The sequence below is a fragment of the Meles meles genome, chromosome 14 (genome assembly GCF_922984935.1).
Source record: "Meles meles chromosome 14, mMelMel3.1 paternal haplotype, whole genome shotgun sequence".
Lineage (NCBI taxonomy): Eukaryota > Metazoa > Chordata > Mammalia > Carnivora > Mustelidae > Meles > Meles meles.
In genome coordinates, this window is record NC_060079.1 from 9033065 (window position 1) to 9056950 (window position 23886).

Genomic DNA, 23886 nt, shown 5'->3' on the forward strand with positions numbered 1-23886 from the left:
AATGCAGAATGTAATTGATAATATAATCACTATGAGCTGTGGACCACACCTCGGGCAGCAAGAATTGAACGTCAAGGGGAAGTCTTAAAATATCCAGCAAAATACCTGGATCGGGGGTCCCATGATGGGTTTGGTGGCGCAACAATGTCACCACGGGCTCAGGCTTTTCTGTCTCTCTTTCCTGCCATCCTTAGCCCTCACCCCTCATCTTATATTCTTTTTTTTTTTAAGATTTTATTTATTTATTTGACGGAGAGAGATCACAAGTAGATAGAGAGGCAGGCAGAGAGAGAGGGAGGGAAGCAGGCTCCCTGCTGAGCAGAGAGCCCGATGCGGGACTCGATCCCAGGACCCTGAGATCATGACCTGAGCTGAAGGCAGAGACTTTAACCCACTGAGCCACCCAGGAGCCCCTCATCTTATATTCTTATCATCAGAAGATGGCCATTACAGTCTGCACCTCCCACCCTCCCACAACAGAATCAAAGACAACAAAGGGCATTTCTCCTCACCTCTTTCTTTTCACCAGAGAGGAAAATCTCTCCCAGAATATTATTATATTAATTATATTAATATTATTGTATTACATATATTATATTAATTATATTATAATTTTCTCCCCAAATATATATGATATGTATGTAAATAGATAGACAGATAGATACACGTATTTACCCATCTACCTAGCTATAGAGAGAGAAAGATTATACGGAATTGGCTCAGTCCCAGAGGCTGGGAAGTGCCAGTATCTGCAGAAGGAGTCAGAAGCTGGAGACCGGAGAGAGACAATGATGTCATTCCCGTTCAAGACCGAAGGCCTGAGAACCAGAAGAGTCAATGGTGTAAGTTTTGGTTCAAAGGCCGGTGGACTCTGAAATCCAGGAAGAGCCAATGTCTGGGTTCAAATTTGCAGGCAAGAAAAAGCCAATGTTCCAGCTTGAAGATTGTCAGGCAGGCTTTTGTTTCTATTCTGGCCTTCAGTTGATGGGATGAGACCTACCCACATTACAAAGAGCAATCTGCTTTACTTAGTCTACTCATTTAAATGTTAATCTCATTCAAAAGCACCATTTCAGAAACACCCAGAATAATGTTTGGCTAACAATGTGGGCACCCCATGGCCTAGGCAAGTTGGCACAGAAAATTAAGCATCACACCTCCTGGCAGTCCCTCTCTTTGTTTCATGGTCCAGAACTAAGTCATGTACCCACTCACTACCAGTTCATGAACCATGAACCAAAGAAAAACGGGGTTCTGTGATGCCTCAAGCAACCATGACTGATCCCCCACAACTAAACCCAACTTCTGCATGTATACTTCCACCAATGCTGAACTGAACAAAACCAGGGTTCTTTAGCAAAAAAGAAGAGAAAAAGTGGCTATAGGTAGGCAAGCAACAGAACTAAGATCCAAATAACCATGGTTCTCAGTTCCCACCTCCACTATTAGGTCCCTTCCATGATCCCATTCCTTTCTGGTAATCCCAAAGCAGTGTCCGTTGCTTCCTCATAGGCAATCTGGAGTGCTGCTCACTACCTGTATCCCCCTTGAGCCCAGCTCTTCTGTGCAGCCTCCACTGCTCCACACTGTAGATCTCTGTTGATGGATCCCAGACTTGATGTGACCCAACATCTTGGCAGACCCTGAGAATGGAGAATGAGAATGGCTCCCTATTGGGTTTGCTTGCTGGAAAGTGCTGACGTTCAGGGAATTGTTCTACAGATTAGCACTCGAGGTCTTTCCCTTCCCAGAGCTCACATCTTATCCTAAGGGCTGGCTCTACATGCCAGCCTCCAGGCTGTTCCTAAAAACACTACCCGCCTCTGTCTTGTACAGATCCACTGATGAATTCTCTCAAATGCTTCAGAGCCATTCTTTGTACTGTGACTCCCTTCTACCAGCACATCTCCATGACCTGGTCTCAGCCTCATGACTAAAGACTCCTGAACTGTGTGTAGCTCAGTTTCAGACACATTTTGAGTGTTTTCCAGAGGGAGCTTCTCTGCCCTCATTTAAATCAGTGGCCATAGATATATAGGGTGGGTGGGGAGAGATATCACTCACTCCATGCACCAGACGTCCCTAATCTCAGCTGTCTCAAGATGATGTGTTCAGCTATATGTGACTGTATACTAATTTTTAGTGTAGTTAAAAGTGGAGTGGAGGCTACATCAAGAAATGAAGTTGGAGGGACGTCTGGGTGGCTTAGTCACTTAAGTGTCTTCTTTCAGCTCGGGTCATGATCCCAGGGTCCTGGGATTGGGTCCCACATTGGTCTCCCTGTTCAACAGGGAGCCTGCTTCTCCTTTCCCCTGCTTGTGCTCTCTGTCTCTCTATCTCTCTCTCTGTCGAACAAATAAATAAAATCTTTAAAAAAAAAAAAAAAGAAATGAAGCTGGAGTGGTGTGCAAGAATGCAATGAGACAGCCATGCTCTCTACCCTCCTGCAGTTTAGTTTATAGATCACAGAGTTATCCTAGATACATATGAAGATTTTGGAGTTTCTCTACAAGTTCTCTAAAAGGTCACAGGGCGCCAAGTGATATAGGATTTAATCACATAAAGGCATAATTAATTAATGGCGTTTGTAACAGTTCTCTTTAGGACCCATGCGGAGAATGAGCTAGAGGCAGCAATAACTAAAGGCAAGATGACTATTGTCCATGCAGTAACTTAGGTGAAAAATGATCAAGGTCAGATCCAAAGCCGTGGTCATGGGGTTGCGGAGAAAGAGATAAAGACAAAACTCATAAAGGAGGCTGAGTCTACAGGATTTCATGAGCTCACGAAAGACATGACATGAAAGTGATGGCGGAGAGGGAAGAGTCCACGGAGACCCCCCCACTCAGGAATGGCAGGATGGATTCCAGTTTCAGGGAAATATGTTAATTTGGTTTTGATCACATTGAACTTGGATCATTGGTAGGACATGAGCCAGGCCTATCATTGTTAAATTGTAGTCTTAGATTCAAGAAAGAAATTTAGTTTGCACAAATTCCAGAATCAGGAGTCATCATCATGTAATTTAAGTTATTTATATGGATGAGATTCCCAGGGAAAGAGAAAGGATGTAGTTTAGGACAAAAACCTAGATATAATACTTCCGGGCCTGTGATAGGAGGGAGTCTGAGAAGGGCCGGAAAAGGAGTAAAAAAAATCAAGAGACAACAGAGACTTTCCGAAAGGAAGTAGGCAATTCATTTGGGACATTTTTATTGAATATCTCCTGTGTAATGAGCACTGTTCTAGGCCCCAGCAGTGAGGGACAAGGCCAACCTTCACGAGGCCATCAGTCTACAAGAGAAGACAGGCATGAATCAAGGAAGTAGGAAGTCCTGAAAAGATGGTGAACCAGTGCCCATTGCTAGCCCCTTCACCAAGCACAACCTTGGAGATGCCAGAGATCTGCAAGGAAAATGTATAAAGTTGAAGTACTGAAGTAAAGACAGTGACTTACTCTTAGGGAAGGGAGAGGGGGTGTTCATCTGGTACACAGCGGCCTGGGCAGAGGCGGGCATAGTACCACCACCGGAGAAGAGGCGAATATGTGCTCCTTTCTCCTCCATAGGACCTGGGTGCTTGATGCCTGCCTTACAGCCCCTGTGATGAGGGAACACCGAAGTAAATTTGTGGCAACAATAGCAGCCAGTGGGATGAGTGGTGAACACACATAACAACTGAGGAAAACTGATTAGCCCCTGAGCTTTCCTGAACCCCGGCCCTGAATGCCCCACACCTCAAAGACTGGGTAACTGCAACAAGGAAGATAGTTGCTAAGAATGCCAGGGGAGAGTGTAGTGAAGATTCTTCTGGGACAAGAACATCTTGTGAGGGACACTGAATGGGTGTCCTCAAGAACTGAGCACGGTACCGTGAGGTCTCCATCCTAAGGCACACATCACCCTCGTAAGCCAGGTTTGTCACCAGAAGCACATGAACAGGGAGCAGTTACTAAAACAACATCACCAATCCTCATATTATCTAAAATGTCCGGTTTTCCATTAAAAAAATTACATGCAGGGGCGACTGGGTGGCGCCTTTGGCTCAGGTCATGATCTCAGGGGCCTGGGTTCAAGCCCCACATCGGGCTCTCTGTTCAGCAGGGAGCCTGCTTCTCCCTCTCTCTCTGCCTCTCTCTCTGCCTGATCTCTCTTTCTCTGTCAAATAAATAAATAGAATCTTTTAATAAAATTACATGCTAAAAACAGGAAGTTGCAGTCTGTACTCAAGGGAAAGAACATAGTCAACAGAAACTGACTGAGTGGAATCAGATGTTTGACTCAGTAATAAACATTTCAAAGTGGCTAGTATGAATATGTTCAAAGAAGTAAAGGAAACTATGTCAAATAATCAACAGAAAATATTATATCAATGACTATTACGGATTGAATGTTTGTGTTCCCCAAAATGCATATGTTGAAGCTCTAACCCCCAATGTGACTGTATTTAGACATAGTGATAATGAAGAATCCTGTCATGAAGGTGAAATGAGATCACAGGCTTGGGCTGGTACACATAGAAGAAGAGGAAGAGGCATTCTTCGTTCTTTCTTTTCACCAGTGTGAGAGCTCAGCAAGAAAGCAGCTGTTTGCACGCCGGGAAGAGAGTCCTCACTGGACATCAGTCTCGCAGGTCCTTGATCTGGAACATCTAGACTTCAAACTGAGAAAATAATTGTTGTTTAGACCACCTAGTCTGTGGCATTCTATTATGGCAGCCTGAACAGATTAATATAACGACTTCACAAAATCTCCATAGAGAAATAGAAACTATTATAAAGATTTGAACGGAAATTTTAGAGTTAAAAAATCCAATAACTGAAATTTAAAACTCACTAGAGAGGCTCAATGGGGATTAGAGTTGGCAGAAGAATCAGTGACATTGAAGACTGATCAATGGAAATTATCCAATCTGAAGAACAGCCAGAATTGGGATTGAAGAAAAATAAACAGAGGTTCAAAGTCCAGCAAGTTACGCCAACATACCTGCAGTGGGGGTCTAAGAAAAACAGGAGAGGAAGAGAAAGAAGAGGGAAATTATTTGAAAAAGTAATTGTCAAATAAATTTTTCAATCTCCAAAATTTTTGCAAATATGATGAAAAATCCATCAGGGAAATATCATAGTGAAAAGTGTATTTGCACCTGACAAGAGTCTCAAAATACATAAAGAAAAAACTGACAGGACTGAAAGAAAATAGAGGCAACTCAACAATTATAGACAGAGAATTCAATACTCCTTTCTCAGAAACTGATCGACCTAGACAGAAAATCAATAAGGATATAAAGACTTGAACATTCCTCCCCAAAATATCTGAATTAGACATTCAAATACACATTAGGGATTCTCCAGAATAGACCATATGCTAGACTCTTACAAGTCTCAGTAAATATAAGAAGAATTAAATAATAGCACATGTGTTTTCTAGTCCCCACAGAATTAATCAGATGTCAAAAACAGAAAGAAAATTGGGAAATGACCAAAAATTTGGAAGTTAAACAATACACTTCTAAGTAACCCTGGGTCAAAACAGAAATCACAAGACAAATTTAAAAATATCTTGAATTGGGGGCACCTGGATGGTTAAATCGGTTAAGCAGCCAACTCTTGATTTGGCTCAGGTCATGATCTCAGGGTCCTGGGATGGAGCCCTGTTGGGGATTTGTATTGGGCTCCACGCTCAGCTGTGAGTCTGCCTGAAGATTTTCTCTTTCCCTCTGCCCCTACCCAATTCGTGCACTCTCCCTCTATCTGTAAAATAAATAAATAAATCTTTAAAAATATCTTGAACTGGATGAAAGTGAAAACATAATGTAAAATTTATGAAATGTAGAGAAAGTGATACCTAGAGAAAAAAATATAACTTTAAATACTTATATTAGAAAAAGTACATGTCTAGAGGTGCCTGGGTGGCTCAGTCGTTAAGCATCTGCCTTTGGCTCAGGTCATGATGCCAGTGTCCTGGGATCAGCCCCATATCAGGCTCCCTGCTCAGCAGGAAGCCTGCTTGTCCCTCTCCAGCTCAGCCCTCCCCAACCGCCGCTTGTGTTCCCTCTCTTGATATCTCTCTGTCATAAATAAATAAAATCTTTTTTAAAAAATTACATATCTAGGGCCGCCTGGGTGGCTCAGTGGGTTAAAGCCTCTGCCTTCGGCTCAGGTCATGATCCCAGGATCCTGGGAACAAGCCCCGAATCAAACCAGGCTCTCTGCTCAGCAGGGAGTCTGCTTCCCTTCCTCTCTCTCTGCCTGCTTCTCTGCCTACTTGTGATCTCTGCCTGTCAAATAAATAAATAAAATCTTCTAAAAAAATAAATAAAAATAACATATCTAAGACCAACCATCTAAGTTTCTGCCTAAAGAAACTATTAAAGGAAAACAAATCATGCCCAAAGTAAATAGAAGGAAATAAACAAATCCATGAAATAGAAAACAGAAGCACAACAGAGAAAATAAAGCAACCAAAGCTGGTTCTTTGAAAATGTCAACAATATTGATAAACCTTTTGTCAGGCTAACCAAGATAAAAGAAAAGAAGACAGAAGTACACGTCATGAATGAAAGAAGAAGCATTACTACAGAGTCTACAAATATTAAAAAATGATAAGGGAAAATTATTAATAACTTCATACTGACTCCAGTGTGTGATTCTTCCTCCCATGCTACCAAGCAATTTTCTAACACCAGCTGCATATCCCACAAGTTCAAACCCATGCTGACACTATCCACCTGGAGATAGCATCACATCCCACAGGTCAAGAACTCAGTCCATCATGACTTGCTTAGCCCAACTTCCGGTACCAGTTCCAAGTCCAGGATGTCACCTGTGCATCAGAATTTATCAGACTTTATAAAACAGACGTTCCCAGACCCATCCCCTGGTTTGATTAATTTGCATGGGTGGCTTCCAGAACTCAGAGAAACATGTTACTTACTAGACCACTGGTTTATTTTAAAATGATATAATTCAGGAGTAGCCAGATGTAAGAGATACAGAGGGTAAGGTATGGGGAAAGGTGCAGAGCTTCCATGCCCTCTCTGAGCTCAACTCTCCTATCCTACTCTCTGTGTATTCATTCCTTTGGGTTTTATGGAGGCTTCATGCACATAAGCACAATTGATTAAATCATTGGCCATTTGTTGAATTGAATCTCCAGTGCCTCTTCCCTTGCCTGAGGTGTCTGGTGCGATGGGGGTGGGGCCCAAAATTTCGAATCTTTTAATCACAGGGCTGGTTCCCCTGGTAACCAGCCCTCATCTTTAGGTTGTCTAGGGGCTTTCCACAAGTCACCTTATTCACAAAAAGGACACATTTATCACTCTCATTACTTAGAAAAATCCCAAGGTTTTTAGAAGTTCTGTGCAAGGCCAAAGACCAAATATAGATTTCTTATTATAGATTTCATATTATTATATGCCAAAATATGACACCAAGGCATGATGCAACTGAGATAAAATGGAAAAAAAAATTCCTAGGAAGACAAAATTGCCAAGACTGACTCAAGAACAAATAGAAAGTCCTAAAAGACTTATTGAAAAGTAAATAAATTGAATTGGTAACTAAAAATATTCCCACAAAGGAAACCACAGCCCAAAGTGGTCAATTCCGGTGGTAAATTTGGTAATTTCTGTAAAATATTTAAGGAAAATGTAATACATGTTTATACAAAGTCTCCCAGAAAACTGAAGAGAACCTTTCCTGTCTCGTTCTATGAGGTCAGCATTATCTATTACTAAAACCAAAGAATTATAAGAAAAGAAAGGCACAAACCAGAACACAGAATTATAAACAAAATATTAACAAATAGAATCCAACAATATAGCAAATGAATAATGCATCATAGCCTATTGAGACATGTCCCAGGGATGCAAAGTTGGTTCACCATGAGAAAATCAGTTTATGTAATTCACCATATTGGTGGAATAGAGGACAAAAAACACACGATCATCCCAACAGATGCAAAAATTTTTTTGACAAAATCCAACGTCTATTTCTCATTTAAAAAAAAAAAAAAAAAAACCAACCAGGAACTCAAGGGAACTTCCTCAACCTGATAATAGGCATATACAAAAATCCCTAAACTAAGAGTGAACAGCTGAATGCCTTTCACTAAGATGAGAACAAAGCAAAGATGTCCTCTTTCACCACTTCTGTTCAACACTGAACTGAAAGGTCTAGCCAGAGCAGTAAGTAGGCAAGAGAAATAAATTAAAGGCATGCTGACTAGAAGGGACAAAATAACATTTTAATTTTCATATTATTCTATATATAGACCCTATGTGGGATTTTTTTTCTATTATCGTACATATAGAAAATCCTAAGAAATCTGTGAAATAAACTTAGCAGTCCTGCAGAATCCAGGATCAACATACAAAAATCCTTTGTATTTCCATATTCTAACTAATGAAATTAAGAAAACAAGTTCATTGACATGTTTAGCTGTTTCCAAAAATCTGAAACAAGGACACATCTGACAAAAGATGTTCAAGGCCAATGGATCTGTTTCGCTGTGCTGCAGACCATCATAACCTTAGCAGCTTAGAAATACACTCACAGTTTCTGTGGGTCAGGAGTCTGGACACAGCATATCTGAATCCTCTGCTCGGGTCACCCAGGCCACGAGTAAAGTGTCTACTGAAGCTATGGTCTCCTCTGATGCTTGGGGACCTCTTAAAAACTCAATCAGCTTGCAGGCAGAATTTAGTTCACCGCCGCTGGAGACCTCAGGGAAGCTTTCGTCCTTGAGGCCAACAGGAGAGTCTTTCCAGTGCTTCCTCCTCTTTTAAGAACTCCCCTAATAAAGTCAGGGCCATGTAAGATTACATCCTTTTAATTAACTCAGAATCAACCATTAGTAACCTCATTACAGGCGTGAAAACCCATTACACGCTATACTCATGGGTCCTACCTACACTCAAGGGGAGGAGATTACACGGTGTGCCGATCCCAGGAGACAGGAATTTTGGGGGGACATCTTTGTTTTTGTTTGTTTGCTTGCTTTAAGATGTTATTTATTTGTCAGAGAGAGACAGAACACAAGCAGGGGGAGTGGTTGGCAGAGGGAGAACCAGGCTCCCCACTGAGCAGGGAGCCTGATGTGGAACTCAATCCCATGACCCTGGGATCATGACCTGAGCCAAAGGCAGACACTTAACCGACTGAACCACCCAGGCGTCCCTTGGGGTGCATCTTTGAACTCTGCCAACCACAACTTGCACTCTAAGACTACAAAACATGGCTGGGAGGAATTAAAGACCTAAGTAAACAGAGAGGTATACCATGTTCATGTGTTGGAAGGCTCAATATTTATGAGATATGAACTCTTTCCAAATTGATTTATAGAATCAGTGCAATCAAAATTAAAATCCCAACAGACTTTCTTGTAGATATTGACAAGTTGGTTCTAAAATTTATACGGACATGTGAAGAATAGCCAAAGAAACCAGACCAGCCAAAATGACTTTTAAAAAACGATCAGGGGTGCCTGGATGGCTCAGTGGGTTAAGCCTCTGCCTTCAGCTCAGGTCATGATCTCAGCGTCCTGGGATCAAGCCCGGCATTGGGCTCTCTGCTCGGCAGGGAGCCTGCTTCCCCGTCTCCCTCTGCCTGTCTCTCTGCCTACTTGTGATCTCTTTCTCTTTGTCAAATAAATAAATAAATTCTTAAAAAAAAAAAAAATCAAAGTTGAAGAATTAACACTACCAGATTTCAAGACTTACCTAATCCTGTACAACAGAATGCAGTGCTCACACAGATCAATGAAACAGAACAGAGATTCAAGAAACAGACTCATATACATATATATGGACAACTTTTTTTACAAAGATGCAGAGGCAACTCTGGAGAAACGGTCCATAAAAAAGAAGGGGGATACATTAGATTTTGTCCAAATTAAAACCTCTGCTTTTTGAAAAAACAATAAGAGACTAAAAATCAAGACACAGGTTGGGAGAAAACATTTGAAAAGTCATATATCTGATAAGGAACTTGTCTCCAGAACATGTATTTATTTCTTAATCCATGTTTTTTCTCTCAATTTTATTGAGATATAATTGATAAGCACCACTGTATAAGGGCAAGGTATATAGCATAATGGTTTGATTTACACATATTGTGAAATAATTACAATACACACTTAGTTAACATGCATCATCTCATAGACATGCTAGAAAAAAAGAAAAAAAAAAAACGTTTTTTCCTCGTGATGAAAACTCTAAGGACCTAGTCTCTTCGCAGCTTTCAAATAAACCACATAGCGGTGTTAGCTGAGGTCATCATATACATCAGACCGCTGGCACTTACCTATCCTATAACTGGAAGTTAGTACCTTGGACCACTTCATCCAGATCCAGTTTCCCACCCCACCCTGCACCTCCCCAACTCTGGTAACCACGAATCTGATCTCCTTTCTATGAGTTTGGTTTCTGGGGTTTTGTTTGTTTGTTTGTTTTAGATTGGACATGTGAGTGAAATCAACCAAGTGTTTGTTTTTCTGTATAGATTGTTTCAGTTAGCATAGTGCCCTCAAGCTCCATCCATGTTTTTTGCAAATAGAATGTATTCTTTTTGAAAGCCTTTCAAAATTCAAGAATAAGAAAAACACTTAATTTTTTTTTTTTTTTTTAGATTTTATTTATTTATTTGACAGAGAGAGAGAGATCACAAGTAGGCAGAGAGGCAGGCAGAGAGAGAGGAGGAAGCAGGCTCCCCGCGGATCAGAGAGCCTGATGCGGGGCTCGATCCCAGGACCCTGAGATCATGACCTGAGCCGAAGGCAGCGGCTTAATCCACTGAGCCACCCAGGCGCCCCCGACTTAATTTTTTTTCTAATGGGCAAAAGGCACACAGATGGCAAAAACCCATGGAAACATACTCAATATCATTAGTCATTACAGGAAAGACAAATTAAAACCACAAATGACCAAAATTAAAAAAGACTGATCATGTCAAGGGTGGCAAGGATACAGAGCAACCAGAACTCTTGTTTGGAAGTTTCTTAAAAACCTAAACATAAACCTACCATATGATTCAACCATTCCACTCTTAGATCTTTACCCCAGAGAATTAAAACACTTGGCCATACAAAGACTTATATATGAATGTCCACAGTAGCTCTATTTGCCCTCGCCCCAACTGGGAAATTATCCAAATGCCCATCAACGTTTGAATGGAAAAATGAATATAATAATATATCCCTACTTTTAGGTGGAAGGAAGGGAAGAAAATATCGATTCATGAAACAACAGGGCTCAGTCTCAAAATAATCATGGTGACTTCGAGAAGCCAGACAAAAAAGTGTACACACTCTAGGATTCCATTTATCTAATGTTTTACAAAATGAAAACTAACCTGCAGTGCTAGAAAGCAGATCAATGAGATAGAGAGAGATGAGGGGGTGGGAGCAGAGAATTAAAAGGGGTGCGATGAACCATCTGTTGGTATGGACATGTTCATTATCTTAATGGTGGTGGTTTCACTTAGTGGTATACAAGCGTCAAAGCGTATCAAATCATGCACTTTAAATATGTGTGGTTTAGGGATGCCTGGGTGGCTCAGTCAGTTAAGCATCTGTCTTCAGCTCTGGTCACGAAACTGCGGTCCTGGGATCGATCCCCACGTGGGGCTCCCTCCTCAGTGGGGAGTCTGCTTCTCCCTCTCCCTCTGTCCCTTCCTCTAGACATAAGTAAAGTCTTAAAAATAAAAATCTTAAAAAATAAAAAAAGATAAAAAATAAAAATTAAAAAAATTAAAAATTAAAAAAATTATTTTTAAAAAATAAAAATAAATAAATAAATACGTGTGGTTTATTGTCTGTCAACTCTACCTCGAAGAAACTATTTAAAAATTGTCAAGTTAAACATGGTTGACAAGAGCGCTCCTGAGGGGGTGCAGGGATTCCTACCGCCTCGTCACCAGTGGGCACAGACTGTCAGGTTGTTGCTCTGTTAGTGATGCTAAGTGCTGATAACTTGGCAAGGGGCGACTGCCAGATCTTTCCATTATAAAGTGCATTTTTCCTTTTGCAATTAATGAATGATTTATAGAATGATACATCGGCCCTGTGCAAACACCCTCTTCCTCAATTCCCCTTCTACAAATGTTTGCAGCACGAGTCAGCCAAGTATTTCTGTAAAGTTCCAGATACTAAATAATTTACACTTTGTAGACCACATTGTCTCGATCTCAATTACGTGACTCTGCCATTGGAGCACAAACGCAGGCATTGGCAACACAGTGAGGAATGAGCATGGCAGTAGTCCAGTAAAACCTTACTTATGGGGGCGCCTGGGTGGCTCAGTCCTTAAGCGTCTACCTTCGGCTCAGGTCATGATCCCAGCGTCCTAGGATTGAGCCCCGCATCGGGCTCCCTGCTCAGCGGGAAGCCTGCTTCTCCCTCTCCCACTCCCCGCAGTTACGTTCCCTCTCTCGCTGTGTGTCTCTCTCTCTCTGTCAAATAAATAAATAAAATCTTAAAAAGAAAAAAAACCTTACTTAGGGACGCTGAAATTTCAATTTGTATAAAAATTTCATGTGTCAAGATGTAGTGCTGTCCTTTGGATTTTGTCAACTAAATTTTTAAAAAACATTCTCCATTCATGGGATATACAATATCAGAGAGATGGTGGGTTGGATCTGACTGGTGGATAGTAGTTCCCTGAGCCCATGTTTTAAAGAATTCAGTTATTTCCCAAGCCAATTATTTCACTGGTGTTCACCAAATGGTAATTTTCTCATTCAATTGCTCTTCTACCTATATTAACTGACATTCTTCTGTAAAGAACTGCTTCCTGTCAATGAGGAATGCAAAACACTTTCTCCTCAAAAGGCAGGATAAGGGCGCCTGGGTGGCTCAGTGGGTTAAGCCGCTGCCTTCAGCTCAGGTCATGATCTCAGGGTCCTGGGATCGAGTCCCACGTCGGGCTCTCTGCTCAGCGGAGAGCCTGCTTCCCTTCCTCTCTCTCTGCCTGCCTCTCTGTCTACTTGTGATCTCTCTCCGTCAAATAAATAAATAAAATCTTTAAAAAAAAATGTTAAAAAAAAGGCAGGATAAATGTGTAATTCTCTCCCTTTAATTACAGATATGTAGAGAAAGAAATTTGTGTAACTGTCATAACCCATGGTGGGAAATGATTTTCTCTTTCTTTCTTTGTCTGTAAAATTATGGAGCCATGATTTTTATTTCTTCAACCATTAATAAAATATTTATTTATTTAATTAGAATCAATCTTAGTTTTTTTTTTTTCTTCCAGTGCTCAAACTGTCCCAAATTTGGCTATTAGTAAACCCCTTCATATCTGTGTGGTTTTGGTACAACTCCATTAATCTTTGACAGATTTCTTACTTCTTGGCACATGACACATCAAGGTCCCCTTATCCTTCTGCCTAGATCTGAAATCAGCCATATCTCCAAAAGCTCTGATTCCTTCAGTTAGGTCAATATTAGACTTAATTATACTATACCATACCACACCATACCATACCATATGGCAATTTTCTAACTTTCAACCTAATACTGAGTAACTAGGGTCTGGACCCAAATGTGCTCGCTGCTGTGTGTCACAGTTTTGGTGCCTTTCAGTGGACAGAGTTCGGAAATACTTTTCATTATTTTTTCATTTTTTTTATTTTTACACAGAGAGAGAGAGATTACAAGTAGGCAGAGAAGCAGGCAGAGAGAGGGGGGGAAGCAGGCTCCCCGCCGAGCAGAGAGCCTGACGTGGGGCTCGATCCCAGGACCCTGAGATCATGACCTGAGCCGAAGGCAGAGGCCCAACCCACTGAGCCACCCAGGCGCCCCCTTTTTTTTTTAATTATGAATTTACACCAATATTATCAGTTCAAAATCAACATAGAAGGTTTTCTTCCTTGATTTTATATGTCTTTTCTCTCTCCCTGAAAATCTGGACTCATTGCATCAACGGATTTGCCTATTTTATCCGACAAGACATATGAGTTTCAAAATTACCATGCCAACATTACCACAGAAAAGAAAACTGAATGTAATTTAAGATTTCTCTACTGTTCTTTCCAACCTGAGAATATATCCCGGTCACAGATACGCCACATTTCTAGAGAATCAGACATGCAACAAGGTCTTCGGAGGAAAAACACAGTAGTCATGACATGGGACACACGAAGGAGCAAGGGAATCGAGCAGTGATTTCCCAGAAGGTCCATGTGCGGAGGATTGTAACCAAAGACACCTTTCCTTGTGGTGGTGTTTCAACGGAGGCTAACAGATGACAAGCACCCACATAGTCTAGAGATGTCGGACTATCTACGTCGGACATTGCTCGGAGGTGCCCCCCGACACTCTGGCCGTCTGAGAGAGCAGTTGAGGTAGGGGGCTGTGGGGAGGAGAGTGGATGGACGTGGTTAGTGGGAAGGAAGGATTTCTTAGCAGCGTTGTCAGGACACTGGTGTCGCCCCTCACCCCATGGAAGAGGAGAGGTGGTCCTTTCCCCCACACTTCCAGACAAGCGAGAAGCTCTAGCCTCAAGACCACAGCAGGAAGCAACGCCAGAGGGAGCGGTAGGACCCAGAGGAATGTGAGGAAGCTTTGACGAAACAGCTGAGATGGGATTATCCCCTCCGCTTCTACCCAAACCCCAACAGCTGAACAACGGAGTGAGCAATGTGAGGCCTGAGACGAGCTTTCCTGGCTGTCCCTTTCTGGCCGCTCCAGGCACTCCTGTGGGATAAGCCTGGGTGGTGAGGCCTGTCATCAACATCCTGCCCCACTCTCCATCTCTCCTTCTGCCCTTCCTGCCTCGTGCAGCTTCTCTCAGATTCTTAAAACTGTGTCTAGGGAAGCAAGAAGGCTGCTATGATCTGCCGTGAGACGAGCTCTGCGCTCTCTCTGCTCCCTTCAGTTAGGGATTTGGTGGCTATTCCCAGGTCACTCCTCACAAACATTTGCGCATTCCCTCTGGCTGCAGAGCCCAAGGCTCCAAACTCTGACTGACTGAGACCTTGAAGCAAGGGGGACATCATTCTCAGAACCAAACACTGGACGTCAGGAGCCCAGAGGAGTCACTGGTCTTGTCCAGATGTGGTATGTGGTCCCCTCCTTCTCGCAGCCAGCCCTTCAGATGTGGTGTTTCTCTTGCTTAGAACCTGCCACCTGTTCGACCACACCCCCCGCTCCGTCCCTGTTTCCCCAGGATCACCCCCTGCCACCAGACATATACACCCCCTCCAGCGCCAGCCCGCACTTTGAGCTCACACCTCGGACCCTGCTCCATTTCTGGAGACTCTGCCCAGATCACACACCGCTCTGAGGCATTTTCTTGAATCATTTTTGGTTCGTTTTGTGGGTTTGCTGGGTTTGCAGTGCCTGCCTTGGTGTCTTTTTCCAGGATCTTTTACATTAGAATCTCCAGGTCAATAGTTCCCAACATTTAAAAAAAAAAAAAAAGGACCATTTGTGTATGTTTGGGAAACCATATAATAAAAAGTAAATAAATGTGAGGTCCTCAGAAGTTTAACACTGGCTCAGACTCCCCCACCCTTGCCTTGCCCCACACCTCATGAGTCACTCACGGCCATGTGGCAAGATTACTAAGTCTAATTAAGTAATGCAGCTGACAAACCACGTCCAAATACAGTCCGTTGTGCTTTCTTTTGACGTAGGTGTTCCTAAAAATCACCAGACTAAGCAAAACCACTCAATAAACAGCACAGGGCCAGGGGAGTCAATGTGGTTTCCGCACAATTTTCAATGTCATCAGTGACATGTTCCAAGAAAGAAGATGGGACCCGAAGAAAAACAGGAACGGTTAGAACATGTGAAGTGGTTCATAAATACAGAAAACATGGCAGTGAATAGGGCACTTTCCCTTGAGAAGGCCCCTGAGGTGTGCTCGTGGAGGAGGCTGGGAGGGTTGTGGTACACGGGTGCTCCTGAACAGTGCAAAGAGCATTATTTGAAACTGATCAGAAAGAGGGAGCACCCTTGTTGATGGGTGAGGTTTATCGCCCTTGGCACCAAACATCAAAGGTAAGCAATCTTCTGTAACCTTAAATCCTGAGACATGTTCTTCTGCCTTTGAGATTCAGGTCCCTTGCGGCATGTGTTTCTGATAAATACTGGTTTCATCAAAATGGAAAATCGAATCGAACATTATAGACTTCTTTTACAATTCTCTGTCACGGTTTCTAACTTTTCTCATCGGCACTCCGTGCTTTGGAAATTGTAGCAATGCTTGAAACCACGAAACGAGCCGTTTCTGGCACTGGGATGGAGTCACTTCTGCAGGACTCGGCAATTTCCGTTAAGATCTTCGTATATAAATAATGCTTTCCTGGCCGCTCGGACTCTTTGGGGTTTGGAGCCAGCGGGCTTAGACATGTTTGGGATGTTGGATGAATATTTGTTTGCTGTAATACCGAAAAGTGCGCATGTGCAAAAACATCGAAAAGCACCACCTTTTGAGAGAGCGCACGTGGTGAACCGAGGTAGCTAGTAGCTGAGGTGTGTGTGCGTGGGTGTGCATGAGCACGTGCGCACGTGTTCTGTGTGTTCCTACCCAACTCAGTTCAACTGGGTGCAGATCATCGTTCACAGGCAAACGCAAAATGCGTTAACGTTTCCATTGTTCCCTAATCTATCAATTGCTTTGAAACAAATTCACAAGTGCCATAGCCGAACCCACTGTAAGTGAAAATGACTGTTTCCACAGAGCTTTCCTTTCTACTGAACACCATGGTGTGTCTCTGCACTGGAGTATTTATTGATTTTGGTCTCCTTTATTTCATAAACCCTTACAATACTCCTGAATATGGGTTTCATTAACCAGAAAAAAATAGCCATTAAAAATCTTTTTAAAAATAGGGGCATCTGGCTGCTTCAGTTGGTAGAGCATGTGATTCTCTTTTTGTTTTTTTTGGGTTTGGGGTGGGTTTTGGCTTTGTTTGGAGAGAGAAGGCAGGGGGAGGAGCAGAGAGAGAGGGAGAGGGAGAATCTTAAGCAGGCACCACACCCCACGCATAGCCCAACAGGGACGGGGCTCTATCTCAGGACCCTGAGTTCCTGACCTGAGCTGAAATCAAGAGTTGGATGCGTCACGACTGAGCCACCAGATGCCCCCTAGAGCGTGCGATTCTTGGTCTCGGGGTCATAAGTTCAAGGCCCATGTTAGGCATAGAGCTTACTTACAAAAAAAACCCAAAAAAACCCACAACTTTAAAAAGTAAAGAGCACGAGAAGAGGAGGAGGAGGAGGAAAAGGAGGAGAAACACCAAAGGAGAAGCTGCATCTCCTTCTGGCAGCTGGTACACGTTGGGGGGGGGGGGGGTACTTATATACCTTTTCTTAACATATCTAGGCTTAATTCCAGAGAGTCCCTAGAAGCTTGGAAAATGTTCTCCATATCAATTGACCCACATTAAAGATATTAAAGACCGCATCAGTGGTGTCTGGATTACGTTCATTCATATCAGGCTAAGAATCCTTCTAAAGTCATATTTGATTTTAGCCCTCCAGTTACCAACTCAATAATGTAGGGAGCAGAGACAGAACCTAAGTGGCTCCAGAGAAAAACCAGCAGCCCGGGACAGGATCCACCCCTTAGGAAACAGCGCCTCCTTCCTGCAGAGGACACACAGGGGAATGCGTGGCCCAGAACCACGTGGCCCAGAACCACGTGACCCACCTACGCACTGGCCTTCCAGGCTGACAGGCGCACAGATGTGGCCGTGCTCAGTGACTCTCTTCTGGGGCTGCTTTCTCTCTCAGAGAACAGCACCAGCTGCCATCAGAGCGGAAGGTGCCGGAGTGGAAGGCTGCCCACCTCCGGATGTCCATTTCCATCAGATGCCTCCCCTCTGCTGTCTCAGTTTCCCTCACCAGCACCCCTCTGTAAAAACTGCCTCCGTGTTGTTATGCTACTTACACCGGTTCCACACTCTGCCTGAGGATGGAGGGAAAACCTGCAGCTCAGAGGAGCCCCCAGCTGGCTCAGTCAGGGGAACCTGCAACCCTTGATCTCAAGGTTGTGGGTTCGGGCCCCGCACTGGGTGTCAAGATTATTTAAAAATAAAATCTTAAATAAGAAAAAAAAAAAATGCAGCTCAGGTGAATTTGTCTCCAGAAGCCCCATGGGGGTCACAAGAGCCAGGGACAGAGCATGGAGGAGAAAGGGGAGCCCTGGCGTGATGAGAGAAGCCAACACAGTGTGTGAGGTAGACACATGGGGGAGAGCCACAGAGAGGGCGAGCAGACAACTACGGAGTGCCTGCTGCAGGCCAGGCAGAATGTCCGGCACTGGGAATCGAAGAGGGAGCCCGGCACACCCCATGCCCCTCATAAGAGCCAGCAGCTGGGCTAGGGGGCCCTGGGAAAATGCAGGTGAGCAGGGACGGGGGGGGGGGTGGGGGGGGCGCACAGGGGGCTAAGTCTTCCCGAGCAAGACTTCCCGAGGGCACCACGTAGGGGCACAAGGGTGGGTCTTCCCTTACCATCTGTGCCACTCCGCCTCTCCGCTCCCAGGACTCACAGACTGCCTGCCTCTTGCCAGGTCACAGGAGAGCATCCTGTGAGACCACAGAACTTCCGGATGGTGAGACAGCAGAGAGCACAGGATGGGCCAGGAAGAACCGGGGAGAGGCTGGCAGGTGGAAAGTCTAGGGGTGTGGGGCAGATGGGAACCGCTCACCAGTGAAGGATGGCTAACTGTCCAACATGGCCCAGTCACACGTTTCAATATTGTGCCGTGGTTTAAGAAAAGCTACTCTGAGAGTTTTTACAGCAGGAAAAACGTTATGATAGAGTATTAAGTCTTGGGTCAAGAAATAAAATTGTATTATATTCACACACATTTACACCTGGTTATAATAAGGCTACTTAGTACTGTGAATTATTTTTTTCCCTTGACGTTGGAGTCATTCATTCATTCATTCATTCGTTATTCGACCTATTAGGTACTGGTTCTGGGGATATGAGAAAACCGCCTCAGCCCTCAAGGAGCTCCCAGCCTTCTGGGAGAGCTAGGAAAGGTAACAGATGATTATAATAATACAGCTGGGACACCACTGACAGGTGTAAGAAAAGGACGTGTTCTTCGATTTCAGATTTATAAAAACACAAGCGCTTCCTTTTGCCAAACTCCATTCTCTACTTCGCACTCGTGGGTGCTCCCCCCAGGGCTGACATCTGACTGTGGTCACCCCAGGCTGGGTAGGCCAAAGGTTTGGGCATCTGGAAGCTAAGAGGAAAGCCCGAGTCGGTTCTGCAAACAACACATGTGGCTGTGAGTCAACAGTCTTCCCAAAGCGGCAGTGCTCACCCAGCAGGCAGCCTGACCGCCGGAGACCCGGCTGGCGAGGTGCCTGCAGGTGCAGAACAACGGGGAAGGGCTCTAAAAGCGGGTCCTGGTCATACTCATTCTCACTCTTCCGTTGCTCTGAACTGAGCTCTCTTGCCCTCGGCCCCCACCAGCCCTTGTCCGGAGAGGTGATGGGCTTGCGTATCCACAGACATGTTTTATGTGTTACTCTTCCCTGCAGAGACAGCCTCTGTGCTCTGCCCGAGCTCCCTGTGTCAGCGGTAGTAACTGCGCAAATGTTGCTTTCAAAGGGCTTATTATGCCCAGTAACTATAATAATAGTCATCGTGTTTGGAGCCCATCCTGTGAATGAGGGTCAGAGATAAAGGTTTTATGTCTGTTATCACATTTAATGCTTACCACAACCCTATGAGCCAAGTAGGCTATTACCCCAATTCAACAGACGAGCAAACATAGAAAAATTAATTCACTTGCCCAAAGACATGTAGTTAGTAGGTGGTAGAGCTGGGTTTTGGACTCAAGTCTGATTCCATAACTAGTGGGTTTAACCCACCTCCTAGGTCAATGCCAGACTAAGTCCTTTAGCTAAAGGACTTAGCTGAATTAGCGAAATAGTCACCAAGGACATTTCTGCTCCTAGCTGTTCCCTTTGCCTACGGTGTCCTCTCCCCGTATCTACATAACTGTCTGGAATGGCGCCTCTTCCTCCATATTTCCTTATCCTTTCCCCTGCTTTCTTTATTTCTTTGGATATTTCTTTTATCAAGCTATAACTGACATATAATATTGTGTCAGTTTCAGGTGTAACACACAATGATTTGATACCTGTATATATTGCAAAATGATCAGCACGGTAAATCCAGTTAACATCTGTCATCATAGGTAGTTTACAAATCACTTTTCTTGTGATGAGAGATTTTAAGATCTACTCTCTTAGCAACTTTCAAATATACAATGTTTTATTAACTATATTCACCAGGCTGAACATTACATCCCCGGGACTTTTGTTATTTTGTAACTAAACGTTTGTACCTTTTGACCCCCTTCACACATTTTTGCTTTATTTTTGTTCATAAACTTACCCTTACCTGACATCGTAGGTAAGGGTATCTGTCATGTATCTATTATTTGTTTATTATCAATCTCCCATTAGACTAAGAAGTCCTCAGTGGGGGAGGGGGGACTTTTGTTTTGCTTACTGCTGAATCTCTAACACCTAGAAGAGAGTCTGGTCCACAGAAGATACCCCAAAAAAGATTGTTGAATGATAGAACAGATTTCATGCTAATTAAGATTATGCAAAGTTGGAGCTCCTGGATGGCTCAGTCATTTGTGTGTCTGCCTTTGGCTCAGGTCACGATCCTAGGATTGAGCCCTGCATCGGGCTCCCTGCTCAGCGGGGACCCTGATTCTCCCTCTCCCTCTGCAGCTCCCCCTGTTTGTGCTGGCTCTCTCTCTCAAATAAATAAATAAAGTCTTTTTTTAAAAAAGATTACGCAAAGCTGAAATTTACCAGGTAAAATATTAATAAAGACTTACTTTATTTGCAAAATTCGAAATGTTTCCAAAATGTAAGAATTCATCAAGTCACCGGATTTTGAAGCTGGTAGAATAGGAAATGGTAAGCCGTGTTCCTGCTGTTAACCTTGGTTAAAAGAAAAACCTCTCTTTCTGTACTTCTAACACTCTAACACTGAAAGTGTGTTTTTTTCCTACACCAAGTAATCTTCCACTTCTTAGGGGACACTGAGTGGGTGCCCTACAATCTAATTTAATTCTGGCACGAACTGCCCAGTTAGCCCAGGCCCCACAGGCTGAGGGCTCAGTCCCACAAGACTTCCTCGCAGCCTCGGCCACCAATCACAAGTAGAGGGTCCCCAGATTGCCACAACTTCTGTCCAACTTGGCTGCAGAATCAAAGATTCCAACAGCTCCTGCTCAGGCCCCCTCAGGTTCAATAATTTGCTAGACCATTTCACAGAACCCAGGTAAACAGTTTACTTGCTATTACTAATTATTATAAAGGATTCAGCTCAGGAGCAGCCAATGGAAGAGATGCATAGGGCAAGATATGTGGGAGGGGGCGTGACGTTTCCACACCCTCTCCAGGTGCATCACTCTCCAGGTAGATCCCCAAGTTCACCTTCCTGGATGCTCTCCAGCCCCTTCAGTCGGTCTTTGTGAAGACTTCCTTACACAGATCACGTTGTTGGCCACTGGTGATTGAACTCAATCTCTAGCCTCTCTCCCCTCCCAGGAGGTTCAGGGATGGGGCTGAAAGTTCCAGCCCTTTAAAAAAAATTTTTATTTATTTATTGATTTATTTATTTATTTGACAATCACAAGTAGCAATCACAAGTAGGCAGGCAGAGAGAGGAGGAAGCAGGCTCCCCACTGAGCAGAGAGCCCAATGCAGGGCTCGATCCCAGCCCCCTGAGATCATGACCCAAGCTGAAGGCAGAGGCTTACCCACTGAGCCATCCAGGCACCCCATGTTCTAGCCCTTTAATCACCGGGTTGGTGATACTCTAGGATACTCATGGGTTGGGTAGGTTCATTCGGCAACCGGCCCCCATACTCCTAGACTCACCGCAGTAACAGAAACTCAGGAGTGGTTGCAAAAGGGCCTGGTTATGAATAACAACTATCATTTGGGAAATTCTGAGGGCCCTAGAAACTCTGTGCCAAGAACCTGGGAGGAAAACCAAATATTAATTTATTATATTACGTTAGAAACTCTGTGCCAGGAACAGGGTCAAAGATCAAATATGGATATTTTTTTATGACATTTGAGCTGGACACTGGGTTTGGATTTGAGATCCCCTGAGCCAGACTGTTCTTGAACCCTGCAAATCCCATGAGTGATTTTGAGGACCGGCGTGCTTTTATTTTATCATTCGCTAACATTGTAATTGGAAGTATTTTTGGTGCCTATTAAAATGTCATTCAAGTATTCGCTAGGTGCAGGTACTGAACAATCTGCCTGAAATTCATTAACTTTGGAGCAGAAGTTAAATGTGACCAAACATGTCGCGGAGAGGCCCACTGTGCTCCGCCAATCCCTGCCCTGGCAACGGTGGAGAGAGAACGTGCCAAAATATTAAAAAGCCAATGATGGAGAAGACAAAGCAACTCTCAGCCAAATAAAGAAATTAATTAAATTAAATATTTAGGGGCACCTGGGTGGCTCAGTCAATTAAGCATCTGACTCAATTTTGGCTCAGGTCGTGGTTTCAGGGTCCTGAGATGGAGCCCCCGTGACAGGCTCTGTGCTCAGTGGGGAGCCTGCTTGAGATTCACTCTCTCTCTGTCCCCCTAAAAATTTTTTTAAAATCTTAAAAAAAAAATAAAAATAAATAAAACATTTAAAAAAAATTTTTTTTAAAGGGGCACCTGGGTGGTTCAGTGGGTTAAAGCCTCTGCTTTTGGCTCAGGTCATGATCCCAGGGTCCTGGGATCAAGCCCTGCATCGGGCTCTCTGCTCAGCAGGGAGCCTGCTTCCCTTCCTCTCTCTCTGCCTGCCTCTCTGCCTACTTGTGATCTTTGTCTGTCAAATAAATAAATAAAATCTTTAAAAATAAATAAATAAATAATTTAAAAAAAAAGAAGCCCCTATCTTCCTGCTTCGTATTTATTTCTGCAGCAACAATCTTAAATTATGCGAGTCCAAAGTCACTTCCTGCCTAACCCGAGGCCACCCTTTACTACAAGGTCTCAGTACAAAGTCTTCCCTTGTTTGCAGCTCCGGTCCCTGAAGGTGTCTGGAGCCTCACCTCTCCACGGAGGAGGGTTGTTGTCCCTAATCAAGGATAGAGCAGAGTGGGTCTGTCCAGCCACAAGGGTGGTTTTCTGGCAGGAGCGCTGCTCAGTCCCCTGTGGGCAGACCCCAAATGGCCACCGCAGTCTTTCAAATTGCAGTTCTCCTCTCCTTGATGGCAGCAGCTTGCCATCAGCTCCGGGGACTGGACAGGCTTCTTAAGCACAGACCTTAGCATTGGTAAATAAATGACTAACCTATGCAACCAAAACAGACGTCGGGCCCTGACCCAAGAGTAGACCATCTCTTCTTCCTTTGTTCCGAAAGTGCCTTTCAGCAGCGCACGCCAACTTTAGCTACCTCTCTCAAACATTGCACGGTCCGAGAATAAGGAACAGAAACTACCAGGGCTAACTTGCCCCCACACACACACTCCCCCACCCCACTCCGGGGCCTTGGCACAGCTTTGCCTTGTAGAGACTGGAGTTCTGTTTGCAGCCTGGAGGCAGATCGCCCCACCCACCGGGAACCCTAGATATCCCGAGGCTACGCATCCACCCCTCCCGTGTTCTAGGAAGGCCTTGGCCCCTGAGCCCATAATTCCTCCCTTGAACACTCCCTTGAACACTCCCTCCCACCCCAGGGCTGTCACATCCAGCAGGCTGGTCCCAGAGCTCCGGCTCTCCCCCACTATCCCCCTCCCCACCGCCCCCCATCTCAGCCACTTCTCTCAATATACCTGGGATCCTGCACCCGCATCATCCCAAACTTTGGACTCTGCTTAGTTGGCAATTTTCCAAAACTTTAAACACTCATTTCAGGCACCACACTTGCTCTTTGACGGC

General features: G+C 44.0%; 1 long non-coding RNA gene across 1 annotated transcript; it reads right to left on the minus strand.

The window, feature by feature from the left end:
* Positions 1-4381: 4381 nt before the first annotated feature.
* Positions 4382-23886, minus strand: LOC123925279. Its single transcript, XR_006814938.1, has 3 exons — positions 23781-23886; positions 4836-4998; positions 4382-4641 (listed from the first exon to the last, which is right to left on the minus strand). It is a non-coding gene; the product is annotated as an uncharacterized LOC123925279 (long non-coding RNA).